We start from the raw sequence: 24,436 nt of genomic DNA on the forward strand, positions 1-24,436 counted from the left end.
CAGGGATTGAACCAGTGCCCTGGTGGAACCCTGCAGTGGAAGCGCAGAGTCTTAACCACTGGACGGCCAGGGAAGTCCCACGTGAAGCTTTTCAAGAAATAAAAGACAACCCATATGGCTGGGCTGGGGGTGGGGCTGGGGGATGAGGAGTGGAGGAGATGAAACTGGAAAAAGCCAGATTATGAGGGGTCATTTTGTTCCATGTTGAAGAAATTGCTATTTATCCTAAGAGCAATGGAGAGCCAGTGTAGAGTTTTTAAGTAATAAAGTGACACCTTAAGATTTGCATTTCAGAACAATTACTCTGCCTGAGAAAATGAGCTGGGAGATGTCAGGAAGACCGTTATGAGACAGTTATAAGAGTCCAAGTAAGAGATGCTACAGGCGTGTTTCAAGGTAGCATCATTGAGAATGGAGAAAAGTTGAGACGCGTTTAGGAAGCAAAATGGGCAGTATTTAATCATTGGTTTTGGAGGAGCGAAGGAGAGCACTGAGTCCTGATAACGCTAAGGTTTCTAGATTAGGAAGTCAGGTGCCATTCCTGAAATAAGGAACACAAGGAAAGTAAACTTACAGTGTAAGATGATGCATTCATTTGAGACGTGTTGTGTTTGAGATGCCAGCCGTCTCCACATCAGAGCATGTCATTTCCATGCTTGAAACATTTGATGATTCTCATTGAACCTTGTCTCCCACGAGGCTCTTCAGCTATGCAGGTTTCCCAGTCCACTTCCTTCGTGCACACTCCTCCTATAAAGCTCATTTGCTGCCTGTTCAGGGCTCTCCTTCCCAAACAAAAGGAGTTCCCATGCTACCTGGAGATAAAGGAAATTTTCTACATTACAAATTTGGTCAGGTTACCCTTACCCAACTTCACCCTCAGATTACAGTTCAAATACCTTAACGTGGCTTTCAGAATTCCACAACAACCTAGGGTCTCCCATGCTTTGCTTCTGCTCATACTGGCCCCTGTGCCTAAAATACCACCCCTCTCCCACTTCAAGGCCTTCCGACCTCCTATAACCTACCAGACCTAGCCTAAGCCTCTCCTCTCTTTGGACTCTTCCCTTCCCAGGTTTTAGTCCCAGAGCTGATTTAGAGCTCCGCAGTCAAGCTAAAACTAACGTAGGGAAGGCTCACTTCAAAGCAGACAGAACTTTAGTCTGTGGCTGTTATGAATTTATTGCCTCTGAGCTGCAAAGCCCATCATCCCTTGCCCCAGGGAACAGCACTCTGCAGACTGCATTTCGCTGTTGCCAGCTGGCTGGATGTTAAACTCTGCCAGTAGAGGGTGCTTGAAGCACACCGCAAGGCTGGAAAAGGAAAAGGGGACTTTTTTTTTTCCTCAGGTAAACAGGTCTATGTGCAGATTTCTCTGTGTGGCATCAGTTTCCTTTGCCACCACATTGGTGATGACTCCTGTTGTGGGTCAAATTGTGTCTCCCCAAAAAGATATGTTCAAGTCCTAACCTCTGGTACCAGTGAATATGACTTTATTTGGAAACAGGGTCTTTGCAGATGTAATCAGTTAAAGTGAAGTCACTGAATCCAGTGACCTTATAAGAGGAGAAAACAGAGACTTGCACACAGGGAAGACAGCCATGGGAAGGCAGAAGCAGAAATTGGAGTTATGCTACCACAAGGCAGGGAGCACCAAGGATTGCCAGCAGCCACTGAAAGCTAGGAGAGAGGCATGGAAGAGATTCTCCCTCAGAGGTCCCAAGAGGACCCAACCCTGCCAACACCTTGATTTCAGACTTATAACCTCTAGAACTGTGAAACAAAAGTGTGTGTACACTTTAAAATAGCTAAAGTGGTAGATTTTGTTATGTTTATACATAACAAAAAATTTAAAAAATAGTAAATGCAAAGGGTAGCTACTACCCCTGCGACTGAGGGAAATGTAAATAAATAAGGAACTAAGAAACTCAGAGGAGGCTCTTGCCCCAAGTCTGAGATTAATTTTTTTTTATTGTGGAAAAATACACATAACAAAATTTGCCATCTGAACCAGTGTATGTATGCATGTATTTATGTTGATGTATAATTGACATGCAGTATTATATAAGTTTCAGGCATACCATTTTAAAGTGAGTGTACAATCCAGTGGCATGAAGTACTTTCACAAAGTTGTGCAACCATCACCATGATCTAGTTTCGGAAACTTTCATCACTCCAGAAGGAAATCCTGTACCTATAAAGCACGCATTTACTACTTCTTTCCTCTATACCCCTTAGAGTTCTCTTTTACCCCTTTTGGTTATTAACCATGGCCGGCATCATCAAGGAGGATGCCTAAGCTGGGGTTAGAACTCTGAGAGAAGGTAAGACAAACTAGATGGCAACCAGGGAGGACCACAGAAGGGCCAGGCCAGGTAAGAGTCAGATGATAGACTAGTCATGGGGGTGCTACATCCTGGACAGAATTACCCTACTCAGAGAGATGGACGATGTGTTTGAAAAATGTTGACCTGCTCAGGTTTCATTTCATCTCTCTCATTGTAGAAAACTCCATGAAACAGAATCTAGAATAAAATATTAGGAAAACCACCAAATAGATAGTTAGTTGAAAACATGGATGGGATGCAAAAGTTCCTAGAAATATATAAATGCCAAAAGTGGTGCTTGTATAAATATTAAGGAAACTGAAAAAGTCATCAGACTGTCATCAGACTGTTCTCCTGAAAAGAACAAGTTGTTACCAAAAAAATACACAACTTTCAAAACCTGCCTACTCGTTTTATGAAGTTAGTGTAATATAGATTCCAAAACCAGATAAGGGTAATACAAGAAAATAATAACAGCTAATTGAATCCAACAGTATTTGTAAAAAGCCCTACATCTTGATCCAATAGGAATGGATGTACTACTAACTGCAGCCACAGGGCTATCCCATTTGTCATGTTTTCCCCACAACCCTTTTTGTTTTTAATTTGGTTGTGCTGGGTCTTAGTTGTGGCAGACAGGCTCCTTCCTTGTGGCTCATGGGCTCCTTAGTTGCGGCTTGCCGGCTCCTTAGTTGTGTCTCAAGGGCTCCTTAGTTGTGGCATGCGAACTCTTAGTTGCAGCATGCATGTGGGATCCAGTTCCCTGGCCAGGGATCGAACCCGGGCCCCCTGCATTGGGAGCGCGGAGTCTTAACCACTGCACCTCCAGGGAAGTCCCTTTCCCCACAACCGCTGTCCACAGAGCAGAACTTCTTCTTTCCTGACTTTTTTCCCAAGCCTGTACTAGAAGAAGCAGGGAGGCTTATCACTCATTGGTTCATTTCATACTAGAACCCAGGGAACGGGGTTTAAGAGCTATTACCTCCTGTGGCTCAGCTGCTTAGGTAAAAACACGTTCAATAAATCAACAAAACCCTAACACAATTAGGGTTGTGTTGACCAATATTAAATTATTTAAGCAATAACATCTGAAACCAAAACAGCCTTATTATCTAATCTCTGGCCTTTGGCTCTATTTCTTTTAGTCCAAATTTCAAGATTAGATGAGCAAACATGGAATTTTGAGATGTAGCCTATACATTCTATTCCTTATTTATCTCCTCCTTGGATTTCTTTATAAAAGGAGAAACGATAGCATAGTAAACAGTGATTTCCTCACAGATAATCTCTAGTCAAATGACCTCAATGAGTTAGTAGACTTATAGCCTAAAACAGAGCTCATGATTAGCAACTTGGTCACAGCTGAATTTTGGATTCTGGTAACTGAGATTGACCTCTACAGCATTTCTAAGTTTTGATAAACAGTATTGGAAAGTCATATGGAATACAATTAATTTTCTAGTATCAACATGGACTTGAAACTTCCATAAACTTAATTTTATTTCATTTGATGTTAACTTGTCACAGACTAAGCACACATACTTATTCCAAAATAGAAGTCTCTATTAACAGTAACATTTGCAGACTTGCAAGTACACTCACAACTAATTCACACACATTGCAGGAAGTCTCAAAATCTTTCTTTTCCAAATGAAGAAAAAAAATGCTCAATGCATGTATATTTTAAAAATAAAATCACAGATTAAAAAGCTGTCTCAACTTGAGTATGCTGGTGACTTTAACAATACAACACCAAAAGCACAATCCATGAAAGACATGATTGATAAGTTGGGCTTCATTAAAATTTAAAAACTTCTGCTTTGTGAAAGACAGTGTTGAGAGAATGAGAAGACAAGCCACAAACTGGGAGAAAATATTTGCAAAAGACGCATCTGATAAAGAACTGTTAGCCAAAATATACAGAGAACTCTTAAAACTCAACAGTGAGAAAATGAAAGACCTGATTAAAAGATGGGCCAAACATCTTAAGAGACACCTCAACAAGGAAGATATACAGATGGCAAATAAACATATGAAAAGATGTTCCACATCATATGTCATCAGGGAAATGCAAATTGAAGCAATGAGATATCACTCCACACCTATTAGAATGGCTAAAATCCGGAACACTTGACAACACCAAACGCTGAGGAGGCTGTGGAGCAGTGGAAGCTCTCGTTCACTGCTGGCGGAAGCACAAAAAGGTACAGTCACTCTGGAAGACAGCTTGGCATTTTCTTATAAAACTAAACATACTCTTACCTTACGCTCCAGCAATCGCACTCCCTGGTATTTACCCCGAGGAGTTCAAAGTGTGTCCACACAGAAACTTGCATGTGGATGTTTATAGCAGCTTTATTCATAACTGCCAAAACTTGGAAGCACTAAGTTTGTCCTTCAGTAAGTGAATGGATAAATGTGGTACATCCAGGCGATGGAATAATATTCAGGGTTAAAAAGAAGTGAGCTATCAAGCCATGAAAAGACATGAAGGAAGCTTAAATGCATATTACTGAGTGAAAGAAACCAATTTGAAAAGGCTACATAGTGCATAATTCCAACTATATGACATTCTGGAAAAGGCAAAACTATGGAGACAGCAAAAAAAAAAAAAAATCAGTGGTTGTCAGGGGTTGGGAGAGGGAGGGATGAATAGACAAAGCACAGAGGATTTTTAGGGCAGTGAAAATACTCTGTATGATATTATAATGATGGATACATGTCATTCTACATTTGTCCAAACAAATAGAATGTTATACAGCAATGAATGAGCCCTAGTGTAAACTATGGACTTTGGGTGATTGGGGTGTGTCAGTGTAGATTCATCAGTTGTAACCAATGTCCCACTCTGGTGGGGGGATGTTGATAATGCGGGAGGCTGTGCACGTGGGGGAAGGGGGTGTATGGGAACTCGCTGTACCTTCCCCCCCTCAATTTTGTTGTGAACCTAAAACTGCTCTAAAAAACTGTCTGTAAATAAACACTAAGGCCATAATGGCTTAGCAGTCAATAGATACTTTCTGAATGGTGAATAAATTGATTAATCTACCAGGCAAATAATCTGGGTAAAACAATTTGGATTCAGTTGGCTCTGTCTACATATCCAGTGACAAAACAGTAAAGATAAAAAATTGCTCTATACAACATTGTAAAACAACTATACCCCAATTTTAAAAAAGAAAGAAAAATAAATTACTAAGGCAAGAAAAAAATTGCTCTAATCATAAACTTTAGCCTAATGGATCTACTGTCCAACTACAGCAGTAAGGTTGTTATAATTCATACTTCCAGATAGCTGACCCTTGTACTACCACGCTGGGTGACTAATGATTGGTTGACCAAAATGCACAGACCAATGCAGATGTATCGATAATCTCCATTTACCTGAAATGAGAGAAGACCTCTTGTTATAATCTCTGGGTACAAGACTTTTAAAAGTTCTTTCCATTCAAATTGAGTATACTTTCTTCATACTTCCATTGACTTGCTTGGCCTAAAAGTTGATTTGTATTAAGTGAGCAAAAGTTACACCTACACACTCACAAATCAATAGTTGAAAAACAGCCACTCCATATATGACTTTTGGATATTGCAGTATTTTAAAGTACACTATATACTTATAAGGCAAGGAATTGATACTATAAGATCGTTCTTTTTAAATAAAGAATATTTTTAAGCTGGGCCGGGAGTGGGGGGCTAAGTCAAAGCTAACATTACCCTTGTACTTCCTTTTGGTCGTATCTCTAGCCCAGAGGTCTGCCAGTGTGAGTGAGGCGTTTTATATAGTTGGAATATCATGAATTTCATTGCCAACCCCATTTTTAAATTTGTCAGACTGGTATGAATATAACCGCTCCTCTGCTTTCTTGATATATGCCTCCTTTTTTAAAAGAGTTAGTATCTGTTTCCTCCTTACCTCTTCTGTCAGCCATCCACTTAAAGAATGGAGGGGGGAGGGGATTCTGTCAATATTCCTTCCAGTCTTTTTCACATCCACTTGCCCTTTACTGTCCGGCCCACTCAGTCACTTCTGTGGAGAAACTCATTTTACAATCCTCCCACTGCTCCAGCATTCTTATTTAGAGCACGTGGAAAAATCACACAACTCACACGGGCCTCTCCTAGTGGGTTTATATCCTGGACCCACTAGGTCATCAGGGAGACAGAAGCCAGCTGCTTACTTGCTGACCACCAGAGAGCCACAGATAGAATCTGGTTGAGCAGAGATTCTAAAGGGCTCTCACCCTGGCCCCATATCTCTCCAACTGGTTACAATGCATCCAACAGAGACTACGCCAGTTCCAAAATCATCCACCAAAGAATGCTACCCATACCTGCACATTCTGCTACAGGTGTCTAATGGCTGAATTCCACAATTTAGGATGGTTCCAATTTTTCTTAGCCTTCCTTCAGAATTCATGAATGAAGCACTTTTTAAAACCAAGCATCTACAAAGGAAAGATAAACCTATCTGATTGGTTGCCTAGACAAAAGGGGAAAGCTAGACATAGCTCCAATGCCCATTCCCTTGGCATGCTTCTTAATGGGTTGGTGGTTAAGAGGATTTTGAGCCAAACACACAATTGAAACACTGGTGTTTGGCTTCTTCTTCTTTTTTTTTTTTTAAATGGGAAAAGCGCGAACACAGTCCCCCACTACCACAAATTATGCAGTCGAGTTTCCCACATTTGGGGAAATCACAGGGGTCAGCACATCCGGAGTGCAATGGATAAGTTTGGCTTCATTTTTAAAGGGAGGAGAAAGATTTGCAAAGAAAAATCTCCAATATGCAGGCTAACACCTATTTACTTTTAGTCTAAATAATCTGTGAGGTTAGGTAAACAGTCATTTCAGAAATATTGTCTATAATAAGGTTTTATATGGGAAGCTTAAGGACACGTGGATCTACTAATTGCATAATATCCACTCAGGTGTCTGGCTCCAGACCGTGGGCAAAAGATGTAAATTTGGGAGCCTTTTTAAGTGTTTTCTGTCTTTTTATTTGCAGTGAAAATCTTCGAGTTGATACAGAAGAGGTTGGTTATGCAGGAGAAAAGAAATAACCCAAGTAAGCCCAAGGTGGTTAGAAGAGTTGCGATCCGAGTACTACTTTAACCTTTCATAGGAGGAGAGACACTTCCTCCATCATTGCAGGAAGAAAAGAAAAGATGGGTGCAGATGCAGAGAAGTTGGTAGCTTTGACCACGAAAAGACAAGGTCTCTGGTCTAATGGCTTCTGTTTTCTCAATGAAGCGTAAGATAAGAGTATCTCTTGAGGGCTGAAGTGTGAGAACAGAAGTGAAAGTATAAAATTGTTATCACATTGTGTGAGAAAGCAAATTTACTGGAGAATCCTGGAGTTGCTGGACAGGGTTGAGTGTGCCTACACATTGTCTGTGATAAAGTAAAACCAGTCTGTGGTTGTGTGATTTTTCACAGTGTTCAGCTGTTCATGGGAAGGAGTGGAAAAGTCAATGGTTGGTTTTATTCGGGGATTTATGCCAAGGTGGTCGAGAGAGGAAGAGAGAAGCAAGGAATCTGAAGGCATTTGCCAGGGAATAATTACAATGGAGCACATTGGAATCTTATCTGAACTAAACTGGACTAAAAATTAATGTCCACTATGATTATGGTAATAAAAGGCCCAAAAGTCAAAACCAGGGAAAGAAGAGCACATAAAGGAATTCCCTGGCTGCCCAGTGGTTAGGACTCCACACTTTCACTGCCAAGGGCTCAGGTTCAACCCCTGCCAGGGGAACTAAGATCCCGCAAGCTTTGAGCCACGGCCAGAAAAAAAAAAAAAAAAAGCACATAAATCAAAGATGCATAAAGGACCCTTAATAAGGATATTAAAATTGAGCTTTGTGCTCTGCCAAATCCTCATTGCTTGTTCCTTTCCTGGTAAGAGGCTTTTCAACACGCCTGACAAGTGCAGTGAGGGCATTAGCAAAAAGCACCAGCTTTGCATTTCAGCCTCAGCCAAAACAAGCATGCCCAGAAGTGTCCAGCTAGAACCCTCAGCCTCTGCTATGAGGACCCAACCAAGAGATGTTTCTTCTCCCAAGCCTTTCAGAAAGATAAAAGAATATAGACCACTTTCTTACTGACTCACTTTTTTCCTGGCCAAAAGCTTCTAGCTGGGCATGCAGTAATCTAGCAGAGAAATGGGTGCTTGTTATTAAACCCCACTCCCACGGACACAGAATTTGGGAGGGCCAGCATGGAGCTTGTGGGACACAGGCAAAATGAGGTTGTCCCATGGCCATGTGGAGGTGAGGAGATGCAAATGTGGAATTGTGTGCAGCGGACAATTAAGCATCAGGTACAAGGTAATGAGACGGCAGGCAGAGACCCCAGAACAGATTTTATGGCTTCAGAATGCCAGGCAGGAGCTGGGAGACATTTCCTGGGATGCTGGAGTCTAGCCCACAGTGATGTGTAATGAGGAGAGTATTAGGGGCCACAAGGCCATTCAGATTACACACATACACACACACATACACCCTCACACCCAGATCACCATTAACAAAGCAGAACTAGTATTTCCCTGGGTTCCCCGCACTGAAAGCTATCACACTATACTTCTCAAACTGTAAAATGTACATCTGAATCGCCTGAGGATCTTGTTTAAAATGTAATTTCTGAATCAGTAGGTCTGAATTGAGACTCGAGATTCTGCATTTCTAACAAGCTCACAGCTGACGCTGATGCTGCTGGTCCAGGGACCGCACTTGGGGGAGCAAAAGGGTCCAGTGCTCTTAACGGTGACCCATTCCCACAACCATTCCTCTGCGTGCTGGGATTTACCATGAGTCCAGCTTCTCTTGAATAACATTCTCTTGTTATCTATTCTGTGCCCTCATTGAATTTGGCGTGCCAAAGAATGGTAAAAGGCAGAGTAGATACACTGGGTCCTTGATACAAAGGGCCTTGGCCTGACGACTTGCATCCTTTGAAAGAACCCAAGTAGCTGTCCTCCAGCTTTAGACTTGGTCATGTGTAAATTACAGTGGGAGAACCAGGCAGTGTCCACCACTTGGATTTTCTCTCTGGAGCTAGTACCAGTCATCATTCTTCTAATAGTGTTTGCCCCTCCGGAGGCTCTCCCTTCTGGGTGGCCTATATTCTCTTAGGAATGAGTCAGTCATCAAGATGTCAGTGGTGCTGAGTGGGTTGAGGAAGTAACAGGGGCAAAACTCTAGTTGCTATGAAATAAGGTATGCTGGAATGGTGAGGAAGGGGTCAACTGAGATCCTGGAGGAAGTTCAGAAATGCAAATTCCCTTCAAACCTTCTGCAGCTCTACCATTTGGCCACTGATGAGTGGTTTTGAATAATGGCCAGGTGGATATAGATTCCAGAGGTCATTAATAGTACCCTTCAAACCAGAAGGTAAGACGGGGACCATGGTTGCATGTGGGAGCGGCTGGATGGTGCCGAGGTTGTGCAATAAGAAAACTATGAATTGGATCCTTTCAAATATTCATTTAGAGATGGGAGTGAAAAATGAAATTACTTTTTCTTTTGGCCACGCGGCTCATGGGGTCTTAGTTCCCTGACCAGGGATGGAACCCGGGCCCTTAGCAATGAAAGCACAGAGTCCTAATTACTGGACCACCAGGGAATTCCCTGAAACTACTTTTTAATTACTTTAATTAAATTACTTTTGGTTGACAAATTGCACTTCTTTAAACATGACTGCATGCTTCTGAACCCTGTAATTGTCAAGAACTGTGAAGGGGCCAAGATTTTTAACCTTCCTTTTGCCTGCCACACAGATGCTGGTAGAAGACTCAAAACTCCTGGGTCAGAGACAAAGGACTTTATTACTTATGGCACAGCAAGCAGCATGAGGTTCATGTTCATGTTGGTTTCCTCTTGCCACCCCCAAGTTCACAGGGGAAAGACAGAGGGGCCCATGTGAATGCCATGCTTGCAGAGGATTTGCATCACAGCTGAGGACCTCTAAGCTCAGGGAGCCCAAATCTTGATAATAGACATTTCCACCAAAGGGAGACATTATTACACTAGAAAGAAAACAAAACTGCCCCCTGCTCTGGAGGGAGACCCTGTATCTTCCAAGGCTGTTTGCTATACAAACATTTTGGAGAAAATAGTCCAGAACAAAGGTGGTCAGTGCCTCTGCTCCCAAGACATGCAGAAACATGGAGAATTGTCTCCCAACAAAAATAATAGTAGCTACACTTCTATAGCTTACTGTGCATTAAGAGCAGTTCTAAGTGCTTTGGTGCTTTATATACATTATCTCACTTAATCCTCACAATACCTGTGAGGTTATCCTCATTTCACAGATGAGAACATTGAATTTTATAATGATACAGAATGCTAGACAGTCATGGAGAGGGCATGATGTTTATTTTTAACAAGCCCCACAGATTATTCTGATAGACACCAAACCTTAAGAATCACTAATTTAAAAGATAAGCATCACCTTTTTAATTCCGTTCACTATTTAGCAAAACTTTTTACTCTTCTCTATATTTATGCTTACCTAATAAAGCCAAGAATTTTATTTCCTTTTATTTAAAACATAGGATTTTGAGTTCTTACTGTGTAAGGAAGACAGAATCAAAAAGGAAAAAAGCATAGATTGTTTGCAATAAAAATGTTTAAAGAAAGTACAAGCTTTGAAAGGACTGGCTCACTATATTAACAAACACAACATGTATTTAAATGAAAAGAAAATCACAAGATTGCCAGCATTCCCAAGTTTACACTCAGTATGTTCTTAGTGGAAAAATATATTTTCTCACATGATTGTGATAGCCCTGAATGTTGCAAATCTGCAAAAGGTCAGCATTGAAAATGCTACAGATGGAATTATGTCAGGGAGTAAGTATATAACTTACAGGAAAAATTCAAGGTTCATTTATTTTGGCACTAAAAGTATGCAGGGTAAAAAAGAAGTTTGCAGGGTGATGACCCTGGGTTTTTGTTTGCTTGTTTGTTTACAGTTCAGAGCTTTCTTTCCTGGACTGAGAAATGTGGTGTGCATATTTCCCCACAATGGTGATGTGGCAAGGTGTCATTTGCATCCATATATCTTTGGGAAGGGTTCCTTTTCCCAGTTTCGTTAATTTAAACCATTTGTCTAAACTACCTGTTTTTACTTATTTTTTCTTTCAAAGTCAATGTACTTTCATATTTTTTACAGTAATTACACAAGTTAATTAGACTGAGCAGCCTCCTCCTAGCAGGAGTCAGATGGCACACCCACCCAAAAGGCAGTGTGCAGGGAAAAAGGAAACCAACAGGCCCTGGGAAGACCCCTTGGGCCCAAAGGGGTCAGGGGAGGGAGGTGTGCCAGGGGCTGCCTGAAGGAGCTGTGGCTTTTGTTAGAAGGACACAGCCAGTCCGAAGTAACCTATAGGGAGAATCAACACCAGACCAGCCCAAACCAAGCAGAAGCTTAGGGAAGGGGGCTGGATTTGTGAGAAGCAGGGTGGAGAGTGGATCTGGAGGGCAAATGGAGAAAATCCAAATAGGGTCAGCTCTTCCTGCCTCTCCTTGAAAGTGGGTGTTTTTTGTTGTCCTTTTTTTAAAATAAATGTATTTATTTATTTTTGGCTGTGTTGGGTCTTCGTTGCTGCACGTGGGCTTTCTCTAGTTGCGGCTAGTGGGGCCTACTCTTTGTTGTGGTGCGCGGGCTTCTCATTGCCGTGGCTTCTCTTGTTATGAAGCACGGGCTCTAGGCACACAGGCTTCAGTAGTTGTGGCACGTAGGCTCAGTAGTTGTGGCTCACGGGCTCTAGAGCGCAGGCTCAGTGGTTGTGGCGCACGGACTTAGTTGCTCTGCGGCACGTGGGATCTTCCCGGACCAGGGCTCGAACCCATGTGCCCTGCATTGGCAGATGGATTCTTAACCACTGTGCCACAAGGGAAGTCCCAAAAGTGGGTGTTTTTGACTGCTTATTCCTATCACAGAGCACTTTGGTCCCTATGTTAATAATTATAAACAATTATTTATACAGCCCTTTGAGGTTGGAGATAGTTTCCATGTACCTTGTGTCACAACTCTGTCAGGGACACGAATATGTATGTATGATCCTGAGAAGAGATGTGACTTACCCAAAGGTACAAAGCAGGTAAGAGGCCAGGCCAGCCTTCAGACCCAAATCTGCTCTTCCCGCCCAGAGACAAATACCTGTGGGTCTTTCTGCACAGTCTTCAATAAGAAAAGTAAACATTGTTTTCATATACTCACCACTTAAAATAAGCAAATGAAGAAGACAAGGGTGATTTTTAAAAAAATCTTTAGTTAATATTAACCAAACAATAACGAATGAATTCCTGATTGATTCCCTAATGAATTTCTTTCCTAGAAAATTGCCATGTCAGAGACTGATACAGAGAGTTTCTGCTCGAACTTGACTAGAACTGCATGGAGGCTCCCAATTTAAATTATCTTTCTTTCATTCAGCAAATGCACAAAAATACTGCACTGGTTTATGTTATTTTTAATGTTATAATAAGAAAACAAATTATTACTGTATTATTTATGAGTTCTGTATCATTAGTAACTTCAACCTGAATAACAAGAGCATTCTAAAAATAATTTGCCTTCACCCAAAGTTCTTTTGGTTTAAACAAATTTAAAAAGCTTTGGGACAGATTTTATTCTATGATAATGAGAAGCTAGGGCAGATTTGAAATGCCTCTGAATCCTGCCTCCTCGCCTTCCAAAATTGGGGGGAATTTCTTTTCTTTTTTCCTTCCTCTTTTTGACTCCTTTCTTCCATCCCTCCTTCCTTCCTTCCCTCTCTACCTCCCTTCTCCCTTCCTTCCTTCCTTCCTTCCTTATATCTACTCTGGGACATAAGGCACGTGGGATCTTCCCGGACCAGGGCTCGAACCCATGTGCCCTGCATTGGCAGATGGATTCTTAACCACTGTGCCACAAGGGAAGTCCCAAAAGTGGGTGTTTTTGACTGCTTATTCCTATCACAGAGCACTTTGGTCCCTATGTTAATAATTATAAACAATTATTTATACAGCCCTTTGAGGTTGGAGATAGTTTCCATGTACCTTGTGTCACAACTCTGTCAGGGACACGAATATGTATGTATGATCCTGAGAAGAGATGTGACTTACCCAAAGGTACAAAGCAGGTAAGAGGCCAGGCCAGCCTTCAGACCCAAATCTGCTCTTCCCGCCCAGAGACAAATACCTGTGGGTCTTTCTGCACAGTCTTCAATAAGAAAAGTAAACATTGTTTTCATATACTCACCACTTAAAATAAGCAAATGAAGAAGACAAGGGTGATTTTTAAAAAAATCTTTAGTTAATATTAACCAAACAATAACGAATGAATTCCTGATTGATTCCCTAATGAATTTCTTTCCTAGAAAATTGCCATGTCAGAGACTGATACAGAGAGTTTCTGCTCGAACTTGACTAGAACTGCATGGAGGCTCCCAATTTAAATTATCTTTCTTTCATTCAGCAAATGCACAAAAATACTGCACTGGTTTATGTTATTTTTAATGTTATAATAAGAAAACAAATTATTACTGTATTATTTATGAGTTCTGTATCATTAGTAACTTCAACCTGAATAACAAGAGCATTCTAAAAATAATTTGCCTTCACCCAAAGTTCTTTTGGTTTAAACAAATTTAAAAAGCTTTGGGACAGATTTTATTCTATGATAATGAGAAGCTAGGGCAGATTTGAAATGCCTCTGAATCCTGCCTCCTCGCCTTCCAAAATTGGGGGGAATTTCTTTTCTTTTTTCCTTCCTCTTTTTGACTCCTTTCTTCCATCCCTCCTTCCTTCCTTCCCTCTCTACCTCCCTTCTCCCTTCCTTCCTTCCTTCCTTCCTTATATCTACTCTGGGACATAAGTTTTCCTATGTTTCAGGTGCATACATCAAAGGGTCCCACTGAAAGGTGATCTGTAGTAACCTATATAATAGTAACAGTCTATAATCTGTATTTTCTAGTTATTTGAATGAAAATTTGAAACAGTTTGCTGTTGTCCTGTTGCTCTCACACTTCTCTCTTGAATCACTTTATCCATTTGTCTGTGTTTTCTTTTGGGGAGTGTTCTAATCCTTGGCGGTTAAAACTGCCTTAAAGGAACCTTCCTACACTGTTGGTAGGAATGTAAATTGGTGCAGCCACTATGGAGAACAGTATGGAGGTTCCTTAAAAAAGTAAAAATAGAGTCACCATATGATCCAGTAGTCCCACTTCGGGGCATATATCCAGAGAACACCATAATTTGAAAAGATGCATGCACCCCAATGTTCATTGCACCACTATTTACAATAGCCAAGACATGGAAGCAACCTAAAGGTCCATTGACAGATGAATGGATAAAGAAGATGTGGCACATATATACAATGGAATATTACTCAGCCATAAAAAAGAATGAAATATGAAGTCAGACAGAGAAAGACAAATATATGATATCACTTACATGTGGAATTTAAAAAAAATGATACAAATGAACTTATTTACAAAACAGAAACAGACTCACAGACTTAGAAGACAAACTTATGGTTACCAAAGGGGAATGGTGGGGTAGGGGGAGGGATAAATTAGGAGGTTGGGATTAACATATACACACTACTATATATAAAATAGATAATCAACAAGGACCTACTATATGGCACAAGGAAATCTACTCAATACTCTGTAATAACCTATATGGGAAAAGAATCTGAAAAAAATATATATATATATGTATAACTGAATCACTTTGCTGTACACCTGAAACTAACACAACATTGTAAAGCAACTATACTCCAATATAAAATTTTTAAAAACTAAAAAAAAAAAGTAATATACAAACTAAAACAAAAAAGTGTTAAATACATACAATGAAATATTATTCAACCTTAAAAAAAGAAATCCTGTTACATACTACAACATGGATAAACCTTGAGAACATTACTCTTAAGTGAAGTAAGCTAGTCACAATAAGACAAATACTGTATGATGTCACTTGTATAAGCCATCTCATAGAAATAGACAATAGAATTGTGGATACCAGTGTTTGGGGGTGGGGGAGGGGAATGGGGTGTTGTTCAGTGGGTACAGAGTTTCAGTTTTCTAAGATGAAAAAGTTCTAGAGATCTGTTACACAATAATGTGAACTATACACTTAAAAATGGTTAGAATGGTAAATTTTGTTACGTTTTTCACCACAAATTTTTTTTTTTTTTTTTTTTGTGGTATGCGGGCCTCCCTCTGCTGCCCTGCATCGGCAGGCGGACGCGCAACCACTGCGCCACCAGGGAAGCCCCCACCACAAATTTTTAAAATGTAAAAAACATTCTTAGCTTGCAAGCGGTACAAAAATAGTAGGCTGGGGGACTTCCCTGGTGGTCCAGTTGTTAAGACTCCCCGCTTCCACTGCAGGGGGCACAGGTTCAATCCCTGGTCAGGGAACTAAGATCCTGCATGCTGCACGGTGCAGCCAAAAAAAGCAAAAACAGTAGGCTGGATTTGACCAGAGGGGCATATGTACTTTGGCAACTCTTGATCTAATCTGTAGGGCATATTCAAATTTCACAGTTGTTTCAATCATGCCCTTTATAGCTATCCTTTTGCCCCCAGCCCAATCCAGTTTCCTGCACTGCATTTAATTGTCATGTCTCTTTAGTCTCCTATAATCTAGAAAATCAATTCCTCAGTTTTCCCTTGACTTCTATAACCTGGACACTTTTGGAGATTACCAGCTAGTTATTTTGTAGAAGGTCCTACAATTGGAGTTTGTCTGATATTTCCTCATAATGAAATCCATGTTATGCATTTCTATCAGGATACCACAGAAATGATGTTGTGTGCTCGACGCACAGTATCAGAAAGCACAGGATAATGTCTGTTTGCCTCAGGATTAAACCAGGGTTTAATCCCTGGTCAGGGAACTAGATCCCACATGCCTGCCGCAACTAAGAAGTCTGCATGCCACAACCGAGAAGTCCGCATGCTGCAACTAAAAGATCCCACGTGCTGCAACTAAGACCCGGCACAGCCAAAATAAATAAATAAATATTTTTAAAAATAAAAATAAAAAGAATAAAATAACATTATTAATCATAGTTTACAGATATCCCATAAGTATGACCTTTCCTAAATTTGCTCTTACCTATTAGAGGAATCCGTCTTGCCTGTATTGGAAAGTAAAACAGAACAGTGAAAAGTATGGGGCTTTGGAGCTTGTTAACTCAGATTCAAATCTCAACCCTGCGACTGACTAGCTATGTGATTGTGTCTTAAGTTATTTTACTTCTTAGAACTTCAGTTTCCTTAGGCTCTGAGGAAGATAATAAGAACAAGTGCTTCCCTGAACTGTTATAAGGACAAGAAATACTAGGTACCAAGCTCTTCTCTAGGATAAGGCTCACAGTTGGTGCTGAACCAATGTATCTCCTAGTACTGTGGGAAGAGGCAAAATCATCCTCTCCTGAAATGCAGTGTCCTACATGTATTAAGGGGTTCTTTCAATTATGAGAATAATATTACTACCCGGTTTTATAATTATTTCCCAAGCATTATCTTACCAGGCCAATGCAATGGAAGTTGTAGAGAAGGAAGAGGAGTGTCTATTCTGAAAGTGCTTTGCCATAGAAAAACATCAGAAGGAATCCTCCCCAAACAGAGAACAAGGACTTTTGCTTCTTACACTGTATGCATCTGTATTGTCTGAATTATTTGACAAGATGCATTCTCTTATTACTTCTGTGATTGTATTTAACAGTGAATTGTTCCCTCAGCTAGCTAGATCAGAGCTCTCTGAACCCTAAGGCTGGAGGACTGAATTGAATTCAGTTTTGTCTCAGAGCAAAGTAAGGGAAAATGTTTTCCCTTGACCTTTTCCCCACATTCTAATTCTGTCTGTGATGACTTAACAACCATGACTTAGCTTAATCACCATGACTTGGCAAATTTCAGTGATTAAGCCTGACAGAGTCACAATGACTGGGATCCTGTTTGACCCGGTGTGGCCAAATCTTATCCATACCTTCTATTTGATATCAAGTGAGTAAATGTTTTTTTTTTTTAAAAACAAACAAACAAAATGTGAGTAAATGTTTGGGGGATACTTTGTTCCAGGCACCTTATTGCTATAATTCTTATTGCCTTCCAAAGACTTTTCACACCTGTGATTTTGTTAACACTTCCAGTATCCAATAACAGTGTCTTTCTCATCTTTGATTCTCTGATATACCTGAAACATGCTTTGTTCACAGCTCAATATTTTTAAATATTTAATTTTTAAAAAGTCATGATAGAGAAGAGAGGAAGGAAGATGTTTGGGGGACTTGCTACTTGCCAGTACTTTATGTCCCATGTCACACAACCTTTACAACAATCCTGTTTAATAGTGTAGTGGACATGACAGATGTTTCCCTAAAATCCACTCCACATATGCCACATATGCCAGGTAAGCTTTGGAAACACACCTCACAGGCAGAGGGGACTTCCTGACCTATTGCCATGATATTCCTCTCTTCATCTGGAAGAAGGATGGACTTCATTAATTCTCACCAGGGAACCAGGGAGGCACAGGCTCACCTGCTCCATTTGCAGGGGGTCAGGGCTGGATTCAGTGGTTCCAGAAACCCAAACTACAATGGCTTAAAAAGCACTTTTTGTTTTCATGTAACAAGGAGTTCAAAGAAGGAAGTCCAGTGCTCATGCAACTACTCAGGAAACCAGACATCTTTTCCCTTTCCCTACTGCCACCTGTCGTGAGTGGCTCCATGGTCACAAAATGTTGGTTGCCCCACTGGGCAGCATCTCCACATTTCAGGCAGGAAGAAAGACAAAGGACAAAAGATGCATGTCTATTGAGTTTCTCCCTTTTTATTTTAATTGGGAAACAATAAGTTTCCTAAAAGTCCTACCCATTAGATTTCTGCTTGTCTCATTGAACAGAACTATGTCAAAATCCCAGCTACAAAGGAGCCTGGAAGCAGAGTTCTTTAACTGGGTACATGGCTACCCTAAACAAAATTGGGGTATGTATGTAGGAAGGACAAAGAGGATATTGGATATTGGACAGGAAACCAACATGGTCTGCCACTGGATATACCAGGCATGAAATCTTTTTCAAAGTCTTTATATCTGGCTCTCTGCCATTAAGTGTACATACTTATTACTTGGTTACTTTGCAATATTTCTGTTAGAGAATAGAGGAAACCATACATTTTCTGAGCCCCAAATGGGAAAGCATATGTTGCAACTGGATGTCACCACTTGGGCCAATGTCTCAGATAAAAAGGGGGAAGCCGGTTGTCTTGTGTCCATGGCGCTGGACTGTAGCAAAACCTCTCTCTACCCTCTGCTAAGAAGATGGGGGAGAGGTGTCTTGATTTCCTCACTGTGCGTATTTCATTTTGGACTGAGGGCCAGAGGGTTGAGTTCTTCATACTCATCAGAGTTTACAGTGTATTATCACCGCTGGTCTGCCAAATTCTCTCTCTCCCTCCATCTCTCATTAAGTTCCCCTGCATCGGCAGGCGGACGCGCAACCACTGCGCCACCAGGGAAGCCCCCACCACAAATTTTTAAAATGTAAAAAACATTCTTAGCTTGCAAGCGGTACAAAAATAGTAGGCTGGGGGACTTCCCTGGTGGTCCAGTTGTTAAGACTCCCCGCTTCCACTGCAGGGGGCACAGGTTCAATCCCTGGTCAGGGAACTAAGATCCTGCATGCTGCACGGTGCAGCCAAAAAAAGCAAAAACAGTAGGCTGGATTTGACCAGAGGGGCATATGTACTTTGGCAACTCTTGATCTAATCTGTAGGGCATATTCAAATTTCACAGTTGTTTCAATCATGCCCTTTATAGCTATCCTTTTGCCCCCAGCCCAATCCAGTTTCCTGCACTGCATTTAATTGTCATGTCTCTTTAGTCTCCTATAATCTAGAAAATCAATTCCTCAGTTTTCCCTTGACTTCTATAACCTGGACACTTTTGGAGATTACCAGCTAGTTATTTTGTAGAAGGTCCTACAATTGGAGTTTGTCTGATATTTCCTCATAATGAAATCCATGTTATGCATTTCTATCAGGATACCACAGAAATGATGTTGTGTGCTCGACGCACAGTATCAGAAAGCACAGGATAATGTCTGTTTGCCTCAGGATTAAACCAGGGTTTAATCCCTGGTCAGGGAACTAGATCCCACATGCCTGCCGCAACTAAGAAGTCTGCATGCCACAACCGAGAAGTCCGCATGCTGCAACTAAAAGATCCCACGTGCTGCAACTAAGACCCGGCACAGCCAAAATAAATAAATAAATATTTTTAAAAATAAAAATAAAAAGAATAAAATAACATTATTAATCATAGTTTACAGATATCCCATAAGTATGACCTTTCCTAAATTTGCTCTTACCTATTAGAGGAATCCGTCTTGCCTGTATTGGAAAGTAAAACAGAACAGTGAAAAGTATGGGGCTTTGGAGCTTGTTAACTCAGATTCAAATCTCAACCCTGCGACTGACTAGCTATGTGATTGTGTCTTAAGTTATTTTACTTCTTAGAACTTCAGTTTCCTTAGGCTCTGAGGAAGATAATAAGAACAAGTGCTTCCCTGAACTGTTATAAGGACAAGAAATACTAGGTACCAAGCTCTTCTCTAGGATAAGGCTCACAGTTGGTGCTGAACCAATGTATCTCCTAGTACTGTGGGAAGAGGCAAAATCATCCTCTCCTGAAATGCAGTGTCCTACATGTATTAAGGGGTTCTTTCAATTATGAGAATAATATTACTACCCGGTTTTATAATTATTTCCCAAGCATTATCTTACCAGGCCAATGCAATGGAAGTTGTAGAGAAGGAAGAGGAGTGTCTATTCTGAAAGTGCTTTGCCATAGAAAAACATCAGAAGGAATCCTCCCCAAACAGAGAACAAGGACTTTTGCTTCTTACACTGTATGCATCTGTATTGTCTGAATTATTTGACAAGATGCATTCTCTTATTACTTCTGTGATTGTATTTAACAGTGAATTGTTCCCTCAGCTAGCTAGATCAGAGCTCTCTGAACCCTAAGGCTGGAGGACTGAATTGAATTCAGTTTTGTCTCAGAGCAAAGTAAGGGAAAATGTTTTCCCTTGACCTTTTCCCCACATTCTAATTCTGTCTGTGATGACTTAACAACCATGACTTAGCTTAATCACCATGACTTGGCAAATTTCAGTGATTAAGCCTGACAGAGTCACAATGACTGGGATCCTGTTTGACCCGGTGTGGCCAAATCTTATCCATACCTTCTATTTGATATCAAGTGAGTAAATGTTTTTTTTTTTTAAAAACAAACAAACAAAATGTGAGTAAATGTTTGGGGGATACTTTGTTCCAGGCACCTTATTGCTATAATTCTTATTGCCTTCCAAAGACTTTTCACACCTGTGATTTTGTTAACACTTCCAGTATCCAATAACAGTGTCTTTCTCATCTTTGATTCTCTGATATACCTGAAACATGCTTTGTTCACAGCTCAATATTTTTAAATATTTAATTTTTAAAAAGTCATGATAGAGAAGAGAGGAAGGAAGATGTTTGGGGGACTTGCTACTTGCCAGTACTTTATGTCCCATGTCACACAACCTTTACAACAATCCTGTTTAATAGTGTAGTGGACATGACAGATGTTTCCCTAAAATCCACTCCACATATGCCACATATGCCAGGTAAGCTTTGGAAACACACCTCACAGGCAGAGGGGACTTCCTGACCTATTGCCATGATATTCCTCTCTTCATCTGGAAGAAGGATGGACTTCATTAATTCTCACCAGGGAACCAGGGAGGCACAGGCTCACCTGCTCCATTTGCAGGGGGTCAGGGCTGGATTCAGTGGTTCCAGAAACCCAAACTACAATGGCTTAAAAAGCACTTTTTGTTTTCATGTAACAAGGAGTTCAAAGAAGGAAGTCCAGTGCTCATGCAACTACTCAGGAAACCAGACATCTTTTCCCTTTCCCTACTGCCACCTGTCGTGAGTGGCTCCATGGTCACAAAATGTTGGTTGCCCCACTGGGCAGCATCTCCACATTTCAGGCAGGAAGAAAGACAAAGGACAAAAGATGCATGTCTATTGAGTTTCTCCCTTTTTATTTTAATTGGGAAACAATAAGTTTCCTAAAAGTCCTACCCATTAGATTTCTGCTTGTCTCATTGAACAGAACTATGTCAAAATCCCAGCTACAAAGGAGCCTGGAAGCAGAGTTCTTTAACTGGGTACATGGCTACCCTAAACAAAATTGGGGTATGTATGTAGGAAGGACAAAGAGGATATTGGATATTGGACAGGAAACCAACATGGTCTGCCACTGGATATACCAGGCATGAAATCTTTTTCAAAGTCTTTATATCTGGCTCTCTGCCATTAAGTGTACATACTTATTACTTGGTTACTTTGCAATATTTCTGTTAGAGAATAGAGGAAACCATACATTTTCTGAGCCCCAAATGGGAAAGCATATGTTGCAACTGGATGTCACCACTTGGGCCAATGTCTCAGATAAAAAGGGGGAAGCCGGTTGTCTTGTGTCCATGGCGCTGGACTGTAGCAAAACCTCTCTCTACCCTCTGCTAAGAAGATGGGGGAGAGGTGTCTTGATTTCCTCACTGTGCGTATTTCATTTTGGACTGAGGGCCAGAGGGTTGAGTTCTTCATACTCATCAGAGTTTACAGTGTATTATCACCGCTGGTCTGCCAAATTCTCTCTCTCCCTCCATCTCTCATTAATTTATGTGCCTTTAAAAAGCAATCCCCGGGCTTCCCTGGTGGCGCAGTGGTTGAGAGTCTGCCTGCCGATGCAGGGGACATGGGTTCGTGCCCCGGTCCGGGAAGATCCCACATGCCGCGGAGCAGCTAGGCCCGTGAGCCATAGCCGCTGAGCCTGTGCGTCCGGAGCCTGTGCTCCAGACGGAGAGGCCACAACAGTGAGATGCCCACGTACCACAGAAGAAAAAAAAAAAAAAAAAAGCAATCCCCATTTCCTACTCTTCTCCTCCTGATACCATAGGCAACTATTGTGATGTATTTAATATGTAGTTTGTATTTTTTGTAAATGTTCTTGCATAATGTGCACTAAGGGCTCATACTTTTAATTTATAGAAATGATATCGGGTCACACACTTCCTTCTGTTCCTTACTTTTCTCATGCAGCATCGTGTTTTTAGGATCCATCCAGGTTGCTTTATGTCCATCTAACCCAGTGTTTCTGATAGCTGCGTAATACTTCCCAGTGTTCATTCACCACACTTTACCCATACACTCTGTTATGAGCTGAATTATGTTCTCCCAAAATTCATATGTTGAAACCCCAAACCCAGAACCTCAGAATATAATCATTTTTGGAGATAGGAATTTAATGAGGTAATTAAGTTTAAGCGAGATCATATGAGTGGGCTCTAATCCATGTATCTGGAGACAGGGCTTTTTTAAAAAAAATTTATTTATTTATTTTTGGCTGCTTTGGGTCTTCATTGCTACAGGAAGGCGAGCGGGGGCTATTCTTCGTTGCAGTGCGTGGGCTTCTCATTGCGGTGGCTTCTGTTTGTAGCGGAGCACGGGCTTTAGGCACGCGGGCTTCGGTAGTTGTGGCTCTCAGGCCCTAGAGCACAGGCTCAGTAGTTGTGGCACACGGGCTTAGTCGCTCTGCAGCATGTGGGATCTTCCCGGACCAGGGCTTGAACCCGTGTCCCCTGCATTGGCAGGCGGATTCTTAACCACTGTGCCACCAGGGAAGTCCCTGGAGACAGGGCTTTCAGAAAGATGTTTAAATCCAACTGAGACTGTTAGGTAAGGTTATAATCCAATATGATTGGTGTCCTTAAAGAAGACAGAGAGACACCTGGGATGTATGTGCACTGAGAAAAGGCCATGTGAAGACACAGAAAGAAGGCCGCCATCTGCAAGCCAAGGAGCAAGGGTTCAGGAAAAACCAAACCTGCCAACACTTTGATCTTGGACTTACAGCCTCCACAGCCATGAGGAAATAAATGTCTGTTGTTTAAGCCACCGAGTCTATGGTATTTTGTTATGGCAGCCCTAGCAATCCAATATACACTCTTTCAGAGACATCCAGATTTCTTTCAACTCTTTTGTGGAAAGTTTTTGAAGCCAACAAACAATCTTTCCTGCGAATCTGGCAATACTGTATAGCTAACATCTGATTATTACTTAACGCTATCCTCTTGGAGTTCTAAATTTTTCACTCAGTGCGTTGTTAAAAAGAATCCTATCCCTGGTTTAGATAACCCAGGCCTAAGATTTTCAGTCTGGGAAAATAAAAAAATAAGATGCAGAGTACCAGCTTTAGAATGATCACGTGTTTGTGAAAACGAGACGGGGGGGGCAGGGAACCTTCTAAGTGTATATGTCTGAACGACTGTGGAGAAGAGAGGGCAAGGGTCAACACTGGACTAGTAGCATCCGTTACCTTTCGGAGAGGGTGATGCAGGAGAAGGGGCAGTGTTCTTTCAACATCTTTGCATTATTTCACTGTTTAGATGACCGACCAGGATTGGGCTCGGAGTTGGGGGTATACAGTTGAATGAGGCAGTGTGGGGTGCCTGGGACTGACTCAGGGCCAGTGGGGAAGTCAAAAGATTGTTACCGGGATGTAGCGTTTATTGAGCTTACCACGCGCCAGTACTAGTCTAAGCACTTGGTGTTAACTCATTTTATTCTTTAAAAAGACTTAATTTTCATAAAGCACTACTCTTATCCCCATCTTGCAGATGGGTCAATTAGGCAGGAAGGGGTTAAGTAGCTCATTCAGAGCTGCACAGTTAGGAAGTGGTGGGCGCAGGCTTGGAACCGAGCCCGGGCACCTTTGCCTTGCTCACACCGCCTCCCTGGATCCACCTTTCCTCCTGGAGTGGCCGGGGAAAGGCCCTACCAAGGGCTGGGTGTTGCAGGGCTGCGGCGGGGTGGGGCGCCCGAGGTGCAGGGGCGCTCACTCCTGCCCGGGAGAGTCTGAGAAAGACTCACAGAGTAGGTGAGCCTTGAATTGGCTCTTGCAGGGTAAAGAGGTGTTCATCAGGGAGACTGGGGGCAGGCGGGCACCACACACACACACACACACACACACACACACACACACACACACACACACT

The 24,436-nt window shown here is 41.5% G+C and overlaps 1 protein-coding gene and 1 pseudogene across 1 annotated transcript in view; one reads left to right on the forward strand and one right to left on the reverse strand.

Annotated features, from left to right (window-relative positions):
• PTGR1 (prostaglandin reductase 1) overlaps window positions 1-24,436 on the forward strand; it is a 67,629-nt gene that overhangs the window by 27,650 nt on the left and 15,543 nt on the right.
• LOC112065560 (uncharacterized) lies at window positions 6,955-7,107 on the reverse strand (annotated as a pseudogene).

This window comes from Physeter macrocephalus, chromosome 9, assembly GCF_002837175.3.
Source record: "Physeter macrocephalus isolate SW-GA chromosome 9, ASM283717v5, whole genome shotgun sequence".
NCBI classification, from domain to species: domain Eukaryota; kingdom Metazoa; phylum Chordata; class Mammalia; order Artiodactyla; family Physeteridae; genus Physeter; species Physeter macrocephalus.